A 19,639-nucleotide genomic window follows, 5' to 3' on the forward strand; every position below is an offset into this window, starting at 1 on the left:
GCAAACGAACGCAGCCAAAAACAGACGTGGAAAAAGCAAAAAAAAAAAACAAACGTTAAGCTGGCTGTTGTTTATTGTGGCTATTGTTGTTGTTTTTTTTTTCATTGATATTGTGATTGCCGTTGTGCGCAGCGTGTAGACAGCATAACTTTCACTTTAAAAATCACACAGCAAAGAAGGTATATAGGCATGCATGTATATATGTATGTATGTGCTAACATATAAATTTTTAGGTGCATATATGTACACATTTATAATTGCGGTTTTTCGTAGATGCTGATAATACAAACGTAGACATTTTTACGGCTATCTGTGCATTTCTATATACATATGTTCATATATAGATACATATGTACAAATGTAGCAGCACTTTTAAGTGGATTTTAGCACATACTGATACGCCTTTGCGTGGATTTTTCTTATTCCTCACCAACACTCTAACTCTGCTATGTGTTTGTGCTTTCAAGTGCTTTTGTTGTGCTTTTGATACTTCTCACACATTCGTACACCGCACTTGTTATCTACTTATAGGCTCACATATACATACATATGTGTATATAGTATATGAACACCAGCTACAAAGTTATTTATTATGGTACAAAAAAAATAAATAATTTTAGTGAAAAAATATAAAATCCCTTATACCTGCATATGGTATGCCGAGAAATAATAGAGAAAAGTTAAGCAAATAGTAACTCAATTAAATTTGAAATGCTGATCCCCAGTCACATCCATATTCCTGATCTATAAATATGTGCAAAAGGACATTCGCTGTAGAAACGCGACTATTTTGGGATTAATTCACGATAAATCGGCGAGGAAAGTGTGACTTTAATTCTACCGCCATCTGCAGGGATGGCTCTAAACTAAATCTAAGAGTAGGGAGTGGGATACACTCGAAGGACCCTTATCTTAGGCTGCCATACCACTCATCCAAGCAGAGCTCGCGGTCATGAAATAGGCTGCACTTTTTGAATCTTCTTTTAATTTGCCTTCGATAAACATACACTCCAATAGTCGTTTATATTAGTATGAAACCTCATCGCAAAGTGCCAGATAATATACATAGAAAAGTCCTTTAGAAGTTAGCTTCAAAGTCTACTACCCATATTGTATCGGTACCATGTCATAGAGTCAAACAAGGTAGCTGTACAGCAGACGAGCTTGCGAGGAAGGAAACCTCCCTATCTGGCGTCAGATTTTCTCCTGATATACCGCTATCTACCTCCAAAACATGGCTTAAAACACATCTCGTCGAGAGGGCATAAAAATTGTAGTAGGAAGAACGCACGTGTGGGATGATTTGACAAATGTGGCACAACTGTCGACAAGCAGAGATGCGAAGCACTCATTCGGCTAGAACGATCTCTACTTAAGCAAGTGACCGGAATTATAACGGGTCATTGCTTGATTGGAAGGAATGCCTGGAGAACGGGTTTTTTTTTATGCCAATGACTTCTTCCGAAACTGGGCAAGAAACGATCACCTCTTCTTCTGCCAGGCGGATCTGAGGGAAGTTAGTCAACGACGTAGCGTAAACGTAGGTTGACATACGTAGCAGCATATCAAATTTACTGTTGATAGAGCGAGAGAGAAGCAAAGGCAACGTCATCGCTATGCGGTGGTGAGTTTTGGTTAACACGCGAATCCCATAAAGTAGATCGTGTCTGCGTCAACCATCGCACTGTTTTCATGTCCCTTTTAATCTTTTGCAAATCTGCATGATTTTTGACTAAACATAAGCAGATTGGGTGTGAAAGAACCCAAATATCTCATACATAATTTTTGCAAAGACGGGGCAGATGCACAAAAAGTGTTCCACCGTCCTTTGCACGGCAGGATGGGCAAATGGAGTTGCCATGTACGCCTATCACAGCCAGGTGTTTATGCCACGGGCGCCCGTAGTGTCATAATAACTAGGCGAAGTTTGGACTCAGCTTACAATAGTCTTAGTTAAGTTTGCTAATCTTTGAAACATCCCATCAAATGATGCTTTTGATAGATTAGAAAATTTTTCATCTAAAATCTGTAACAATAGTGCCTGGGCTGCCAAATAGTAGGTCTTATGCGCTCCGAATTTATTCTCAAAAAAGCACAAGTGCTGTTAGTAATTAACAGGACACAGGTTTGGGCCGTTGCAAGAACAGCAGTCTGTTTAATTAAACCTAGAGCCAAGGTTACAAGTATACGCTGAGAAAAGAAATAAACCAAATCATCTTTGTTTCAAACATAGACACATACGATTTTGTGCCCAACAAGCTTTTGTTTTCTTTGAACAGTTTTTTTTTAGAGATTTTTTTTTTTAACTCAATTTTCGCTTCACAGATGCTTTTTCATAATTAAGAAAAACCGAAAAAAAAATTTAAATTACATGTTCCTCCTAATGGGATTTGAATGTGGAGAGTCAAAAATATGGAATTGTTAACATGGAAAAAGCAAAAATGTCGCTGTTTGAAAAAGCCATGTTAATTTTTTTTCTTAGTGTACTAGCAGTTCTTCCTAGGTACTGATCGATTGGTAACTATCCTAGAAGCTGGGTGTAGCTTTCAGTCAATTCCTTTTTCGAGGATGCTCCGTATTGGTGGGAAATTACGCATGTATGCACATATGTAGCTAGATTAGGCTGGTCCAAAATTTGTTTCCCAGCCACCCCACTATGGGCCAGTAGCTCATCAAAAGTGGCGAAAATATGAAGCCATTGATCAATATTAACGATCGTATAAGGGGGTTTTTGGTCTCGCTGATTACGAGTCTGAAGTCAGATTTTGAAAATTCAAAATGGCGGATTATTAAATAAAAATATATACAATTTGTATGAAACTGTCTATAGGGGGCTTTCGGGGCGGGGCGGCTGATTATGAATCGTGTACCAAAAATTTTAAGTTTCATTTATGGTTCCTTTATTTCGCGTAATTTCCTCCAGTTTTGACTAGCTGCCAGCCCAGAGTGCACCCCAGAACTGAAGAATATCAAAAATTTAAGAGGTCAGTATTTATTTTTATTTTGAAATCGTCAGATATTTAACCGTTCGGCTGGAGTTTTTAATTTTTCCATATATTTTATCGTAAAAATAAATATTTTTTTTGAGCGTGAAAAAATAATTACCCTGCAGTGAAACCCCAAACTAGTCAGGAAAAATACTAGTTAACAACTAGAATTTCCTGACTAAAACCGAACTAGTTCGAAAATGACCAGACTTGTACCAAGTACAAAACGATTTATTCATGCCCTGTTCTATTTGACTTCGGCAGTTTAATACAATAGAGTACACAAAATATTATAACTTTCATTTGGGTATATTGTAAACGTTAAAGCAAGTACGTACTCGCAATTATACCATACTTTTAAATAATGATTAATATTCATAATGATTATTAATTAAACAAAATTTTTTAATTAACTCGTTAATTTTAATTACATCATGTTATTTTTGATAATTTTCAATTATTTAGACATTTTTTAATTACACAATTAATATACAGTGAAAGCTCTCATAGACGGACGCTCTAATAAGCGGACATCTCCTATAAGCGGACACATTCTTGGGAACGAACAATTTTTGGTTTTTCTCTATACAAAATGCTCTCCCATACACAGACTTTCCGATAAACGGACGCGGACACTCAAAAATGTCCAGTTATGAAAAAAAAAATCTTCCATAAGCGGACGCGAAACTCTAACAAGCGGTCAATTTTGTTTTTTTTTTCAGTCAGATGTTGACTCTGGCGCTTCTACATTTGTATATGTACACAAGAACATAGTCCATAGTCAAAGATATTTTCTTTTCTAGAAAAAGTGTTGCCTTTTCGTTGCCCTCTTCTTGCGGCTTGAGCGAAGTGGGCAATGAGATTTGTCGGTAGGAAAGAAAACGCCATAAATTAGAATTTATTCTTAATTCATCCTGTTTTTGTCTATTGAAGAATAAATATTATTTTAATTTAGCAACCCGCAATATAAATTTTTTATGTTTTAATTTTGATTTTATTTTTTACGAAATTCCCATAAGCGGACATCTCTCATAGGCGGACAAAAAGTAGGTGACCATCGGTGTCCGCTTATGGGAGCTTATACTCTAATTATTTGAATAATTTTATTTATCAATCAACAAGCCAAAGTATAGACAAAACTTACGAATATTTAATAACTGATTGAATTATTTATTTATTTTATTCTTATCCAAATCTAAAATTTTAAACATTAATTATTACTTTTAAAAAATTTAAAAAGAAAGGACTGAAATGTGCAAAGTTAGTGAATTAAATTTATTTTAATGAAAACGTTTATTGTTATCTTAGTTCACTCAAAAATGAACTAAAGTATTCGTTATTAAAAAAGATAAAAATATAGTATTATTGTACCTGAAAGCTTTTACTTTTAATATCATTTAATGGAAAAATCATTTAAATTTATATTCGAAAGTTTGAAATATTCATGTATTTATTTTTCCTTTTAATTAATACTCAAAAAATTTAACACTAATTATTGGCAAATCTAAGACTGCTAAATAAAAATGTGTAATAGCTGAATTTTTTTGTAAGCGAGCGACAAAAGAACGCTCAAGTCGGGTAAAATTTCCTTTTAGCTACTTAAGCAACCCTGCTGGTAGCTGGCAAGAACCATGTGATTAATTCAAAGGGATTTAGACACAAAAAACAATAGAAATTAGTAATTATGCGAGGTATTTGCGTAATATATATACTTATTTAAAATATAAGTTTTTTCGCTCAACAACACTACTCTTCAGGTCGCGTATGTTTTAACCGACCTGGCTGAACTCGGATAAATAGCCGAGTTTGTGTTGTTGCTCGGTTGCAAAAGAATGGACCTAATGTATTAAAGTGTACTTAATTAAAAGTTTTTTATTGTACATATATTCATGAATTCATTTTATTTTTTGACTTCCAAAATAGTGGTTTTGGTCCTTAATTGGACTAGTAATTTTCTGTCTATTTTAAACTAGTATGAGACTGGTATATTTCTGACCGAAATCTGACAATTGCCATCTCGTAGGACATCCCCTTGTTAAAAATACCAGTTGATTGCATGGAAAAAAGATAGTTGGCTGACTAGTTGGGCATGCGGTTCATACTAGTTGTGAGGTAGTTTACAACTAGTACATTTGACTACAGAGTATCTCCAAAAAATAAAACTATGATGCTTATTTAACGTAAAAATTTTACTAACAATTTTTTCATAACAACAATTAGTTTATGTATACAACAATTAATTGTTTTATGTGTTTTATTTTGGAACGAATTTCTGTTGTCAAGCTTGGTTTGGAGAGGAACCGGTTTAGGCATTGTGCCATTTTCAGTGCCATTTTTTGTTTTATGTGTTCTTTACCACAACATGCACAAAGGGCTTAACGGATTTGTAAAACTTTTGTTTGTACTCGATATTTTCTGTAGCTTTGAAAAATTGTGTTGCCAGCTATTTTAAAATTTAAAATTACTTAAAAGTTCAACGGAATATTTAAATTTCTACAATAAAATTAAAAACTTTTGAAGATATTTAAAAAAAAATATTTTTTAATGGGGTTGCCACTCTACCAAAAAAATGCAATGGTTATTGAAAAATGTAAGCTTATTTAATACCACAATATGGGGATAAAACGTGAGGTGTATCCATAAGCTTCAGTAGGGTATCCATAGTCCAAAGCCGCAGCGATACGCTTGAATATTCACCGATTTCAAAATAAAAAAAATACGGTGTTCCCTTTTCCAGACTTCAATAATTCTGTCGCTGGCAGCAGGAAAACTCAAAAAAATTAATTTTCCTTTGTATTTTTGAACCACCCTACAAATATGTACTTATTTTGATCTGACTAATCAGCATTGTGCTAGTTTTCGTATTCGCGTTTGCGCGTCTATTTTCGTCTATTATTTGTTTACAATTATTTCACCTTGCACCGTTACATAAACAACAAAGCAATTGCATCACTATGTATTTGGTTTTGTGTCAAAATATTCAGAAAACAGTTTTTTCGACGCCAACCACACATTCAATTAGTGAACGAGCGATCACAAAATATGTTAAAAAATTACATTTATTATAAAAATTCTCATTTCGTATTATGGTTTCGCAAACTACTTGATTTAAGGGTTTAGGAAATCTCTTTCTCTCTCACATTCATTTTCATCATCTATGCTTTGGCGTTAAAGCTTCGAAAACAAAGAAAAAAAAACAATATTTTACATCAGCACTCAATTTGTCTACGTTGGGCATTGCGTAAGCGCATAAAATGTGTGTGTTTTATAAAAAAAAATAAAATAAATAAAATTCATTCATTGGCTCTGTGTGCAAAGAAATAATTTATATGTATTCAGTGTATTTTATTTTTTGGCATTTGCCGCTCGTCGCTTGCGCCCTGTCCTACAAAGTAACTTCTTTTGCTGCTGCTGCTTCTTCCTCATCTTGTTACCCATTTTATGCGAATATTGCAGGCATTCCTTTCCATTTCATTTTACTTGCATACTACATATATATTTAACTATATATATGTATGTACACCTATATATGTATTTATTTATATATTATTTTCTTTCTTTTTTGTGGTATTTCCAGTACATAAATTTTGTAAAAGCAAAAGTTATGGCTGTTTAGGAGGAAGAAGCAGTGGTAGAAGCCCAAAAAAAAAGACACTGAGCTATTCATAGTACATGTGTACATACATACATACATATGCACATAGATAAACAGCTATGAGTGTGGTTGCATAATCGCATGATAGGTTACTGGTGGTGGTTTTATGGCGTTGACTGCAAAGTGTTTGTTGTTTTCATTGCCTTTGTGTCAGATTTTTGTAAGCGATTTAAAAAAAAATTGTTGCGATTTTGCTCTATTATCTATATATGTATATGTAGATGTAGCAATTGTTGTTGTTGCTGTTGCTGCTTACCGTTGCAAGCGTTAGCTGTTGTTTATCTCATTTCGGCGTCCGTGCGCCAGGCCTTGAAAGTTCAATGCCTTTTTCGCCAACTTTTTTCGCTGTTACAAAACACAAACACTGGTAATTGCACACACACACACACACATAAACTCACTTAAATGGTATGCATTCCATACAGTTACAAACACTAAGTCTTTGAAATATTATGCGCACACACACCTACATACACAACCACATACATATGCGTACCACAAGCCTGACAAAGTATGCAAGCATATTAATCGCTTAAAGAAAGCTGCGCATAAAAGCTTCCATACATTGATTTCAGCTTTTATCAAATCATCGTTCATACAAAATACATATATCTACATAAGTAGGTTTAAAAAAAAAATTTTTCTTTAGCTACGGGTATAATTAACGGCCGGTCGTACTAACGGACCACCTGACTTCTTTTGTGGCGACCGATTCACTCCCTCCTCCTTCTTCTTCATCGCATTTTCTTTGGCTGATTAGTGGTTTTTCCCCAATCGCCGTTACCAACTGAAAAATCCAGATCCTTCTAGCGCATTCAAGCGCTAACAGAAACAAGCCAAAGCATTGAAATGGTATTTGGTTAAAAGCTTACGAGATGCACACACACACACACATACACAGGCGTAGAATTGATTTATTGCGCTTATTTACTCTGAGCTTCACCTCAACTATGCAAATCCATACAAACATATGTATGCATGAATAGAGTATGCATGTATACACTAGGCGACAGCTGATAGTGTACACCTTGTTCTAATATAATATTCAAAACTTTTTTCATGAAAAATTTTTGCATTAATATAACATAAGATAATTTATGAAAATATAGTTCATTCTGTAAACTGTAAACCGTCAAAATCAAAGTTTCATAATTTATAAAAAGTTCACAAAAATTAAAAAAAAATTCAGATTTTAGAAAATTTACGAGTATGCACTTTTGCAGTTTCCAAAAAAAAAAAAGTTTTACAAAACTGCATACTCGAAAATTTTCTAGAAATTCTGAATAAAAATTTGAAAAATTTGATGAAAATTTTTTTAATTCTTGTGAGCTTTATATAAAGTGTCAAACTTTGATTTATATGGTTTGTATTATAAAACGAATTATATTTTCATAAATAATTAATGCAACAAATTTTTCTCGAAAATTATTGCTAATATTGTATTAGAATAAGTTGTATACTTCCATTTGTCGCCTAGTGTATACATACATATGTGTGTATGTAGCATACTTCAAAATACAAAAATATTTGTTAAAAATTCACTGGAACTATCGCTGCGTAATCGCTTTGCCGCGAGCGATCAAGCAAATGTAATTTAAATAGTACAAACTGTAATTAACTAAAATGACTCATCAAATATATAAACATTTGCAAAATTTCATAATAGTGCCAAAAAAATAAATTGTGTGTCTCAATCAGCCAATCAAGCGACAAGTAAATGCAGTACTTAGTTATAAATTAAATTGGCGCATGTAGGTCATGTAAAATTTTATCCTTCATCGTACATATGTATGTATGTAAAACCAAGACTACTTGATATTCCTGCTTTTATTGAAATATGGAAATATATGGATATAAATATACATATACATATTTTTTTCGACATCGATATTCAATATTCTCGATCTGCAATTTTAACACAAATAGGTTTCTTAAACTTCTCTAAGCCTTCTTAAACATCTTTTGTTTTACTTGAAATCATTTTGTAATATTTTATTTTACATACAAATTAGATTCAATTTCACTTTATAACAGGTGGCCACCTTTTCGAAGGGAAACTTCTTTAGCGGTCGACCTATCTCGGCAGCCAGTTCGAAAACGCACTATCTCAAAAAACTTTTCAAAAATGTCCTATGTCAGAATTCGATTCAAAAACGCCCTATCTCAGCTGCCTATTCAAAAACGCCCTATATCAGCACATTTTCAATACATTTTGAAGTGAGATAGGGCATTTTTGAATAGAATTCTGAAATAGGGTGTTTTTGAACAGTTTTTTGATATAGGGCGTTTTTGAACTGGCTGCCGTGATAGGTCGATCTTCCACTCAGCAGTCGATATGCACATGGTAATAATTTAACAAAGACTTGCTGGTAAAGGGTTAAAGAAGAACACTTTGTAGATGAAGAAAATAATAAACATAAAAGTCAAAACAAAGATAAATATGAGGGTACCGATAAAAGTAAAGATGAAGATAGAGAAAGAAAGATTAAAATAAAGGTAATTATAGAGAAAAGGATATACATAGGTAGAGACACAGACTCAATCTGGAAACTATTTCGGGATTTTAGAAATTTTTGCGATTCTCGGAACTTATCGATATAGTAATGGATATTCTTATGGGTTTTATTATCGATATTTTTATCGATTTTGTTATCGAAATTTTTTCTGGAATTTTGTATCGATTTTGTTATAGTAATAGTAATGGATTTTCGATTTCATTATCGATATTTTTACCGATTTCGCTATCGGGTTTTTTTATCGAATTTGTTAGCGATTTTTTAATCGATATTTCTATCGGTATTGTTAGCGATATTTCGATGGATGTTACCATCGATTTTGTTATCGATATTTTTATATATTTTGTTATGGATATTTTTATCGGTTTTGTTATCGATTTTGTTATTGGCATTTTTATCGATATTTTTGTCGATAACCTTAAGCAAAAGCAGATGTATGTATGTATATATGTATGTATGTATGAGAAAAACTAGATAAGTATATAACGTAAGTTTCACTTCTCCAGTGTGGTTTAGGCGCACTTTTTAATATTTTCAAAACAAAACTTTCTTATAGTACCTCTTGCGATTGAGATCTACATCGTAAATCGTAAATCTTATGTGCAAAAAAAATAGCACTGTAGACAAAATAATTTTTTTTTTCAAACTAATAAGATTCGAGTCATGGATTCTGGTAGAGAGAAAAAAACAATACACGTGTATTGGCGTTTTGAAGGTTTACGTCTGAGTTTTTCCCTTTGGACGTTCTTATGGGAAATCCACGTAGGAAACCATGTGGTCCTCACATTTAAGACACACGATGTGTTCAGGAGTTGTATGTAAAATACATCGGAGAATATTTCCGTGGAATATTTCAACGCTCTAAATGATCAATAGGTTGGCCTCTTTTGTGTGTATAGGGAAAACTCAGTTATGGCATTTTTTGAACTGCAAACTCTATTGAATGGCTTCTTCTTGTGGTAGACTTCCCGTTCCCAGTAAAATCGTTTTGAAAAAGAAAGCCAAGCCTTACAAACGAAGGAAAAAGTCAACTCTACTAAAAGAAAAGAGTTCTTTCGTATTACTGAATGATAAAAGTTTGCCTGATTCGTATTACAGAAACATTACACTGCTCGGTTTTCGGCTGGGGAATTGATTAAACCAAGTTTCCCCGTAAGTCTGGATTGCAAATAGAGAAAGAATTTCTCAGTTCTTTCAGGCTGACGATTTTAAACTTTCATTTGAAGTTAGTGGTCGCAGAATACAAAAACAAATTAATTTTGTTTAAATGCAAATATTTATACTATAAAAAGGTCTTTCTGGGCGAGTTGGGGAAGAAAATTTTAAATAAGGGAGGGGTTTTTGAATTAGACCTTACCTTGGAAGCTTTATTGAGTAGAAGATCCATTCGAAAGCACGTTTCGAAGCAACGGAATTAAAATAGCGGTAGTAAAATTTGCGTAATTTTTGTTCATAGACAGTTTTCACTTCTAACAGAAGCCGAATTAGAAGATCTGTAACTCTGGTAATTTCATATATAGAAGGAGTAAGTAATCGAGCATGGAAGGGATGTCGTGTCATAAAATGGGAAAAGCGGCTCTTAGAATATTACTCTTTTCTGCATGTTTATACTGGGAAGAAAAATTATGTATATATGTATATTTATGCATTACATACATATGGGCGATTCCACCGTCACGGGTTGGACATTTGTACAGAAAAAATTTTCTTTCTTGTTGAAATTTAAGTATAAAGTACTCAACAATTCTACAATTTCATAAAGCTACACCTAATTGACTATTATATGAGTCATTACAAAATACGAAAAAAATTCCAGCTTACTTTTATATGGAAAAAATCTGATTTATATCTTCTGTCACGGGTGGGACAAAAAAAGAACCTGCTTTTTGGAGCAGATATATTTTACGGAAACTCTGCGAATTTATTTCACTTTTCTGTCTGAACTTGATGTCTTATAATAAAACAAAGAACCAGGAACACAAACAAAGCAAAAACTACAAAAAAATTATGCCTTTATTATACAAAAAATCCGAAATTCCTCTGTCACGGGTGGGACAACGTTTGTCACGGGTAGGACACGTACGAATTTTTATATGAAAGGGAGCTTTTAGTGAGGTCCGTATATAAAGATTAGTTATTAAAAAATATAAGAAGCCAAGTAGGGCTTAAATTCACTCACGTTTTATCTTAGGATGGTGCCTTTTATATAGAAGAATATGCTTAGGACCGTCAGACAAAAAAATTATTAAAAATGAACGTGACTTCCTAGCGTCTTGACTTTAATGGACTATAAAACTGCATACCTAAAAATTCTGAACAAAAAGTTTAAAATATTTGGTGTAATTGTTAAAGTTTGTTAAATTTTTATATTTTTTGTAAGAAGTTTGAAATGTAGATTTATGTGGTTCTCGTTAGGTAATGTGCTAGACACCTATAAAAAAAAAAAAAAACTATAAACATTAGATTAACAAAATAAAAAACCAAAACTGGTCAAAATGTAACTTAATTTAATCAGCTGACCACAAAGGTATATTGCGTCCACCTCAACAAACAAATAAAGCCCTGTAAATCTACCTCTGACAACTGTCCTGTTATTTTTTGGTTGATTCAAAATTTTTACATATGTCTTATCCACACGTTTGTTAGTTTTATAAAGAAAATAATTTTCGCACTGAGGTCCACTTTCCCATGGAACCTCCCATATGTAAATATCGCTCGTTTGCTGGAAGAACGGCATAGCCCAAAAAATAGTTTTTTGAGTAAAGTATGCAGAAATATTCTCTGGCCCTTCTTTTATGTTGCGTAAAAAAGTAAAAGGATATCTGTCATTTTTGTCTCATAATAAAGAGATTTGTCTTCCTAGCAACTTTATTCCTTTTTACTTTGTTAAGCAATTCTTATAAGAAAAAGATCTTATTTTGACAAACTAAGATGTACTAAAATTTATGAGGCAGTGTTACGTTTTAAAATTTGTGAGTTATTTAAACGAACGAGCTATGTACACTTACATACATACATTCCTATATCTTTGCTACTCCGTGAAAGTAGCTTAAGTGACTTAAAATAGTAAGTTTAGTCTGAAAAATTTTATATCTTTATCGAACTTTTATGGCTAGGTAATCATTAAAATATTTCTTCTGCGCAAAAAAAATTTAAATTTAAAGGGGGAAAGGCCTATCTCCACTTAAGCTACTTTAACTAACGGCCATAGTTTTATGTATATATAAGCTAAAATTACTTTTAAAAAAATCCCCTCCAAATCAGCAAATCTACTGCAGTAACTATTAAAGTGCCAGTACAAAGCACATCTCAGCAATTACTTACATAAAAAGAATAGCAATAGCAACAAAAAAACACACTAACAAACCAAACATTGTAAGAAGCAGCACTAGAAGCAGCGCTGCTTTTGTCAGCAACAACTTTCACCTATTAATATTCGTGTCGTTCATTGTTCATGCAGAAGTGGAGGAAGAAAACGAAAGAGTTAAAGAAAAAGCAGCTGTAAAATGAGTAAAGTGAATAGAAGCAGAAATGAAACCTTAAAGCACTATGTGTATACATGTATGTATGTATGTATGTATGAGCATCTGTATAAATAAAAATATGGATGCACAAAGTAAAGAGTTTTATAGTTTTGATTAGGTACGGATAATCAGGGAATATATTTTTAAAGAATTGAACGAAGACTGGTCAAAAGTTTAATAATTGGTTGGCTTGGTGCAAGCTCAGATATAAAAAACTCTCTGCTGCAGCGTCCTTCCTTGTTGAATTAGGCAGCATTATAAGGGTTGTTAAGGTTTCTATAATTAATAGTGTGTGGGCAATATCTATACCAAAATTACTCGGAACTCGATTCTCAAAAGGATTGACAGCACTAGATTTTTAAAAGTATCGATACTGAGTACTTCAGGGAACTCAGTACTCACAAAAGAACTCGAAAGTACTCAGTACTCAAAAAAGAGAAATCGAAAGTACTCAGTACTCAAAAAAAGAACTCGAAAGTACTCAGAACTTAAGAGAACTCGAAAGTACTCAGTACTCAAAAATACTCCGTTCCAGTAACCGCTTCGATACATGTATTCAAGATCGATTCAAAGTACTCAGTATTAAGTGTCGAATAGACTTAAAAATTACTAAGTTTTATTTACATTTAACGGCATTCAGAAATCATTGTACTCAATTTGCAGTTTCAATGATTTTCAAGTACAATACTTGTACCCAGTACCGTTAGCCATTGATTTTACGTAATTTTGGATTCATATATTAATTTAAATAAAATACTGCCAGCTTGTGAGATTTCTACACTAAGTATTGAAATGTTACCAACATGTGTATATTTATAGAAAGTACTCAGTATGCTGAAAAATACTCGATCCTTAAAAGAACTCGATACTTCCCAACACTAATAATTAATTTTATTCCGTAGGAGCAAAGAAAATCATACGCGTAACTATAATATACTCATAAAAATGCGAGTATATGCCTACACATTACGGTGGTCCAAAAAAAATTCAGTCGGAATTCTAATGCTCTCACCCTCCATAATTGTTAAATATCGAAAAAAAACTCTGTCTCTTTTTAATCTAGAAATATTTAGTGGTCGCTCGTTTTTCATATATTTTATAAGGGGGGAAAAAATTACGTAGAAATGGTATACAGTTCTTAGAAAATTTATATTTTCCGATCGAAAAATTCTGTTTATCTTCAAGAGACTTCCAAAAATAATACCCAATTGTTTATTTAGCCACGAAAATGCAGAGATAAACGAGTTTTACGATCGAAAAATTGAGATTTCGTATACAATTGCCACGAAAAATTTATTTTTTTCCCACATAAAATACATGGAAAACTTTGAGCGCTTTGCGCGACCTCTTAAAATTCCTTTATTTTGAAATAAAAAAAACAGGTGTATATATTTTTCGATATAGCACAATCCTAGGGGTAAGAGCATTAAAATTTGGTATTTACTTTTTCGCGTGCCTTTTTGGACCACCATATTACGCATGTGTATATAAGTTTATAAGTCAATAAGAGAAGTAAAAGTATTTTGTGCATGTATTTTAAGCGTAGTACAATAAAACTAAGCTCAATTGACAGCGCCTGTTCGCTGTTGCGCATACGCACTGTAATAACCCCATCCATTTACTATATATGTACATACATATATGTTATACTCGTAGAAGGAGCAGAGGAAGTATGTATGTATGTGTGCAATAAAAACCACAGCATACAAGTTTTCTTGTTTTATTCGATTTCTGTTTCATCACCCAAGTACCTAAGGTGAAGTGAAATGCAATTTCAGTTGATGCCAGCTTGCTGGATACTGTATTTGAGGCAAATGGTAAGAAAGTAGAAATCAGTAGGCTGCGAGTAGTAGAGTCTGAAAGTACACTCATAAGAAGAGTGAGTATTCGGAAATTTGGTATGCGGTCAATTATGCATTTAAGTTTTTAACCTTTTCAACGGCTAGGTGTCTTTCATTTGATACCAAATTTGTTTAATTTGGATAAGCGGTTTGTTTATTATTTGGAAAGGACTTATTTCAGCCCAAAAAAATATTTGGCCAATTTCATGCGTCATTACTGGACCAAAAAAGGTCGGATTTTTCAGTTATTATTGTATTTTTTCCTAAAAGGTTCCAAAAATAAAAATAATACAGGATTCTTGGCCAGAAGGTCCTGCGATCAAAGGAACATCGATAACTTTCTTCTACGACAAAACTTTGCCCGGACTTTTATAACATCGAAAAAAAAAATAACTGTTATTTTTGGTCCCTGGTTTTTCATTATCGGAAGTTAGTGGGTCTAGCAACGCTGTACTAAATAGCTTAAAAATCCATCAGGCAAGGAACCCGAAGCGAAATATTAAATCGAGTACGGTGTATCCAGTGAAGCTGAATATTTCTCCAGGTTAAATCTGGTCTGGCTGTAGAGATATAATCATTTGATTGTATAGGGTTTAAGACATTGTTTTTCTCTTTAGAGAAAGTTTTTCAATAAGCTCTTATAAGTCTACTTTTAAAAATTTATTCGTAAGGCTCTTGTCATAAGGTCTTTGTATGTATCATATAGTCTGTAAGCATCCTGTTTGTTGTTGATAAATAAATGATCTTCTAATAGCACCGCCATCCGAGCGCAGGCAAGAAGAAGAAATGTCTGCAAAGTAACGAAAGTAAAATACCCGACATTAATATTTCATCAAAATTTTTCGCTACACAAGGAAGCAGCATCAAGACGACCTTTACTCTGGTGATTCTATACAAAAAGGAAGAAAAGTATCCACCACGAAGGAGCCCTAGAAGGCCTTGTTCTTTCGAATTTTCCAACTGGCGGCATAAAAAAGCTCACTATCAGTTCCTAGATGAAGGCTGCGGCATCCAATCACTCTTCATTCAATCTTCAGCATAGAATATTCGACGCTGCTTTGTTATAATTTAGATCCACTTAGCAGCATTTGAGTCGATTCGAGTTGCAGTCAGGTTTATAGAGAGATGGTATCCGTTACGAACTCTGCGGGTTCGAGCAGGCAGCCACCTTATTAATCCTATCACTAAGCAGAAAGGTAGCTTCTTTCGTCAACCGAGTGTGTCTACAGCTCGAAGCTCGGGCTACAGCAGACATGAAAATTTGTTAAGCTGAGTGTAGAACCTGCACTGCATCTGGAAAAATTTATAAATTGATTCCAGAAACATTGCCAAACGGATTTGCAAATAATGTTGCAAAAATAAGAATTACAATAAAAAATAATCTACAAAAATCAGAAGAAATTCCTACTTCGGTTAATGCTTAATTAGTGAAAAATTTATAATTTTTTGAAAATTTTTTTTAATGCAATAAATTATCATGCAATGTATCTATGACATTGACAATTACCTCTCAAGAAATAAAAATAAAAGTATATAAAAAAAATCAATCCTAATATAAATCTGAGAAAATGTCCGTACATTAAAAAAAAAGAAACGCTATGAGCACAAAGCCAAAACGAGGCGCACCAAATCAGCAACAAACAGTGCACCCAATGCAAAAATAAGCAACCAAAAAGCATAAACCAAAAATAAAACCACCCAAAAAAAAATATCGCCAAAAATATCGCTACAAATTTGGATGCCACCAGACTTTTCTGCACAAACAGGCAGTCAGTCAAGGCAACGATTAAACCAATCCACCCCACCGACTGCCAACTGCCACCTGCGCCCAAGTCCAACAAAGCAGTCATTCAACTTCGTGCTGATCTTACTCGTACGCCGCCGAGTGGACAGAGAAATTTTCCAAAACAAAAATCAAAACCGAAAACAAATAGAAACATTTTACAAAAAAAAAAAAAAAAAACAGTGCAGCAAAGAGAGGGAAAAGTTGCATTGGAGGTTAGGTTTCATGCGCACCAACTATAATTTGTGTTGTTGCTGTTGTTTTTGTTTGCCATTACGGTGGTGAGCTTTCAACTGTTTGCCCAGCCGACTGCAGCCTGCAGACTGTAGACTGCAGATTGCCGCTGCTGCTTTCGCTGCGTACACTTCTTTGGCTGCTGCGAAGTGAAACTGCTTGCAAACTTGTCGTCCAACGACTTGCAGGCTGCAGCTCACAGCTCCAGCTCCAGCTCATTCACAATCACGCTGCAACAAATAAATGCATACACTGATTTATACATACCATATGTATGTATGTATGTATGTATGTGTATGCGATTACCAGTTTGTAATTGTATTCGCGTTTCTGGCTACTTTTGAACTCGCAAGATATGTAAGTGACACTGCCGTCAGGTTAGTAATTTTCGTAGACTTTTCTTGAAAGTTGCAGCAAGTGTTGGGCGGCTTAAAGGCAGTATGGCTGACTGCCGGTGCTTTGGCTGTGTGGTTCATGCTTGGTGTGTAGTTGGTGGTCAACATTTCAGTATAACTGTAGCACCGTTTTGGCATTGTAGATCGTTTGGTGGAAAACAGCCGTCGTCGTGTCGATTGGCTTTCATTTCTCGCTGCATGAATGATGAATGAGTTGCAATTCAGGGCTATATGCATATTTACAAATGTAATATTCTGATGCGTTTGCGTCAGTTGCGTTAGGAGGACTATACAGGACTTTGCATTAATAGAAAAAAATATTTTGAACAAAGAATTGTTGTAGTAGAATGGCCTTAAGAGAACTTCCTTTACTACAAGCAAGTTGAGCTTTAGGTAGACGAACTCTTGGAATTCCCCTTCTTCTGCCAAGCCCCATCAGTCTCAGCAGCAACGAAAATAGACTGATTGGCCTTTGGTACATGTTTAGGTAAAACGCGAGAGCTCTTCGCGACCTTTGAGATTAACGCCACCTTGTCGATCATCCAATCTCTGGGGTATACCCACTCCTAACTAACCTCCACTAAACTTCCACAACCTACTACAGTCTTGCAAATATTACGCTGTACCGTACTGGATGCTGGAATGGTTCCAAATAGGTTACGAATACCCAGCTGGGCGGAAAGGACAGTGCTGTCCTCGAGTTTCCAGCCACGTATCTCAGATATTTTAATGCAGCTGATGGGTGTATGTACCTATATGGGTTAATTAAGCGGGTTATATTGCTAGACGGGAGAGGGAGTCCTTTGGCAGGTTTCTCTATGTGCTGATTCAAGTAAATGAAATATTATATAAACGTACTAAAAGTTAAGGACCACGTCCTACTTTACCTTTGATGGAGAGGTCTAAGCGATAACGATGGCTACGGGCAGAGTTACAGGATAAATATAATCTTTATTACAAATACACTTTTTATTACTTTTAGGAGCTGGTATAAAATTTGTATGTCTTTTAGAACTATAATCCAATTTTTTGTAAATTTTAATAACTCTTTAGTGGAATATTGGTGTAGTCTGAAGACGTTGTAACGTTTTCTTAGCGAACGTAACTTAAAAAAAATTCCTAAATTTTTTTTTTGTTTATTTCAGCACTTCTCGAAAATTTTATTGAATATTGAGTACTCCTAATTTCTGAATTACATATACCTTTCATTAAAAATTTCATTAGGACATTTTAGTACACCTTTGAAATTTTAGTATTGCCAATGGGTACAATTGAACAGGTGGATTGCGTATTGCTTAAGGACTTTTGAACAATTCTTAGACCTAAATAGTTAAGTATGTACATAACTTCCAAAACAACGTTTTGCGTTTAAATTTTTTAGCACATTCTAATACCTACTTTGGAAATTTTCTTTTAATTTCATACTGAGCGAATGCCCTCATGTCCTCAATTTCTAACATAATCTACATATATTTAAGAATTTAATGAAAATTTTAGTATTCTTAGAATATGTGTGTTTTCACTGCCTGAGGATGACTAAATAATTTTATGACAAACGTAAGTTAAAATTAGTTTTTGCCCCTTAATATTTTCTGAGTGCCTGAGTAGTTTTTAGTACTATACGAATTCTTTTCGTACTTAAAGTTAGTTTTTGCCTCTTAATATTTTGTGTTTTTTATTTCTAAAATTTTATTTTTTTATTTTTAGCGTTTCTAAAAAATTTTAGTACTGCCTGAATAGTTTTTAGTACTATTTGAATACACGCACTGGGTACAAATAAAGAACGTAACGTAAAAATTCTTTTTCGTTCAACATTCTTCAGGACGGTTTTTTTTTGGTTTTCATTTCTGGATTTCCGATTTGAGTTTTTTCTGAATATTTTTTAGTGCATTAAAGCGTTTAAAGAAAATTTTAATACCGTCTGAGTACTTTTAGTACTCTTCAAATATTTCGATACATATGTCACATTAAAAAAAAATTTAGTTCAAAATTTTTCTGTTCAATACCTCCTAGAAATGTTAATGAAACTGAAAGAACGCTTGCTGAAATATATTTCTTTAATTTTAGTACATTTTAGCACCCTTCGAAAATTTTACTTTGAACAAACAAAATTTTAGCTCTACATGTACTTTTTATTCTTCAACTTTGAAGAAAATGTCGGTGAAAAATATTTAATACTTTTTAGTACTTTTCGTAAATTGTATTAAATTTTCAATTAAAGTATATATCCTGAATATCTGAATAAATTTTTTTTGATTTCTAAATTTTTTCAGTACATTTTAGCGTTTCTTGAAACTTTAAGTACTTTCTGAGTGAATTTTAGTAATCCACGAATATTTCAGCACTGCATGCTAAAGTTTGAACATGTCAGTTATTTTGAACAAACTTTTTTTCGCTAAAATTTATATTTTTTGTAAATTTTAGTTCGTCTTGAAAATTTTATTTCAGGCTGCACTCATCTCCTTTATATCGAAAAACATTTTTTTTTCCCCAAATTTTGTAGTGCGATCTTGGATTTCTCAAAAATTAAAAATTTTAGTACTGGCTGGAATGAAATTCTTTTATTAATGCTTTCAATTCCCATGCTTTTCTTTTTGGATCAATGCGAGCGTACATATGTAAGTCCTTTTCAAATTAAAAATTATTATTTTTTTTCTCTACTTACAGCAATATCTTGTCGAATACTGGCAATTGGCATTGACAT

The 19,639-nt window shown here is 33.4% G+C and overlaps 1 protein-coding gene across 1 annotated transcript in view; it reads left to right on the forward strand.

The window, feature by feature from the left end:
* Nucleotides 1-19,639, forward strand: part of LOC118752478 (actin, indirect flight muscle-like) — a 26,647-nt gene that overhangs the window by 6,395 nt on the left and 613 nt on the right. The gene's annotated exons all lie outside the window — the stretch shown is intronic.

The sequence above is a fragment of the Rhagoletis pomonella genome, unplaced genomic scaffold (genome assembly GCF_013731165.1).
Source record: "Rhagoletis pomonella isolate Grant_MI unplaced genomic scaffold, Rhpom_1.0 Rhpom_scaffold_00001, whole genome shotgun sequence".
NCBI classification, from domain to species: Eukaryota; Metazoa; Arthropoda; class Insecta; order Diptera; family Tephritidae; genus Rhagoletis; species Rhagoletis pomonella.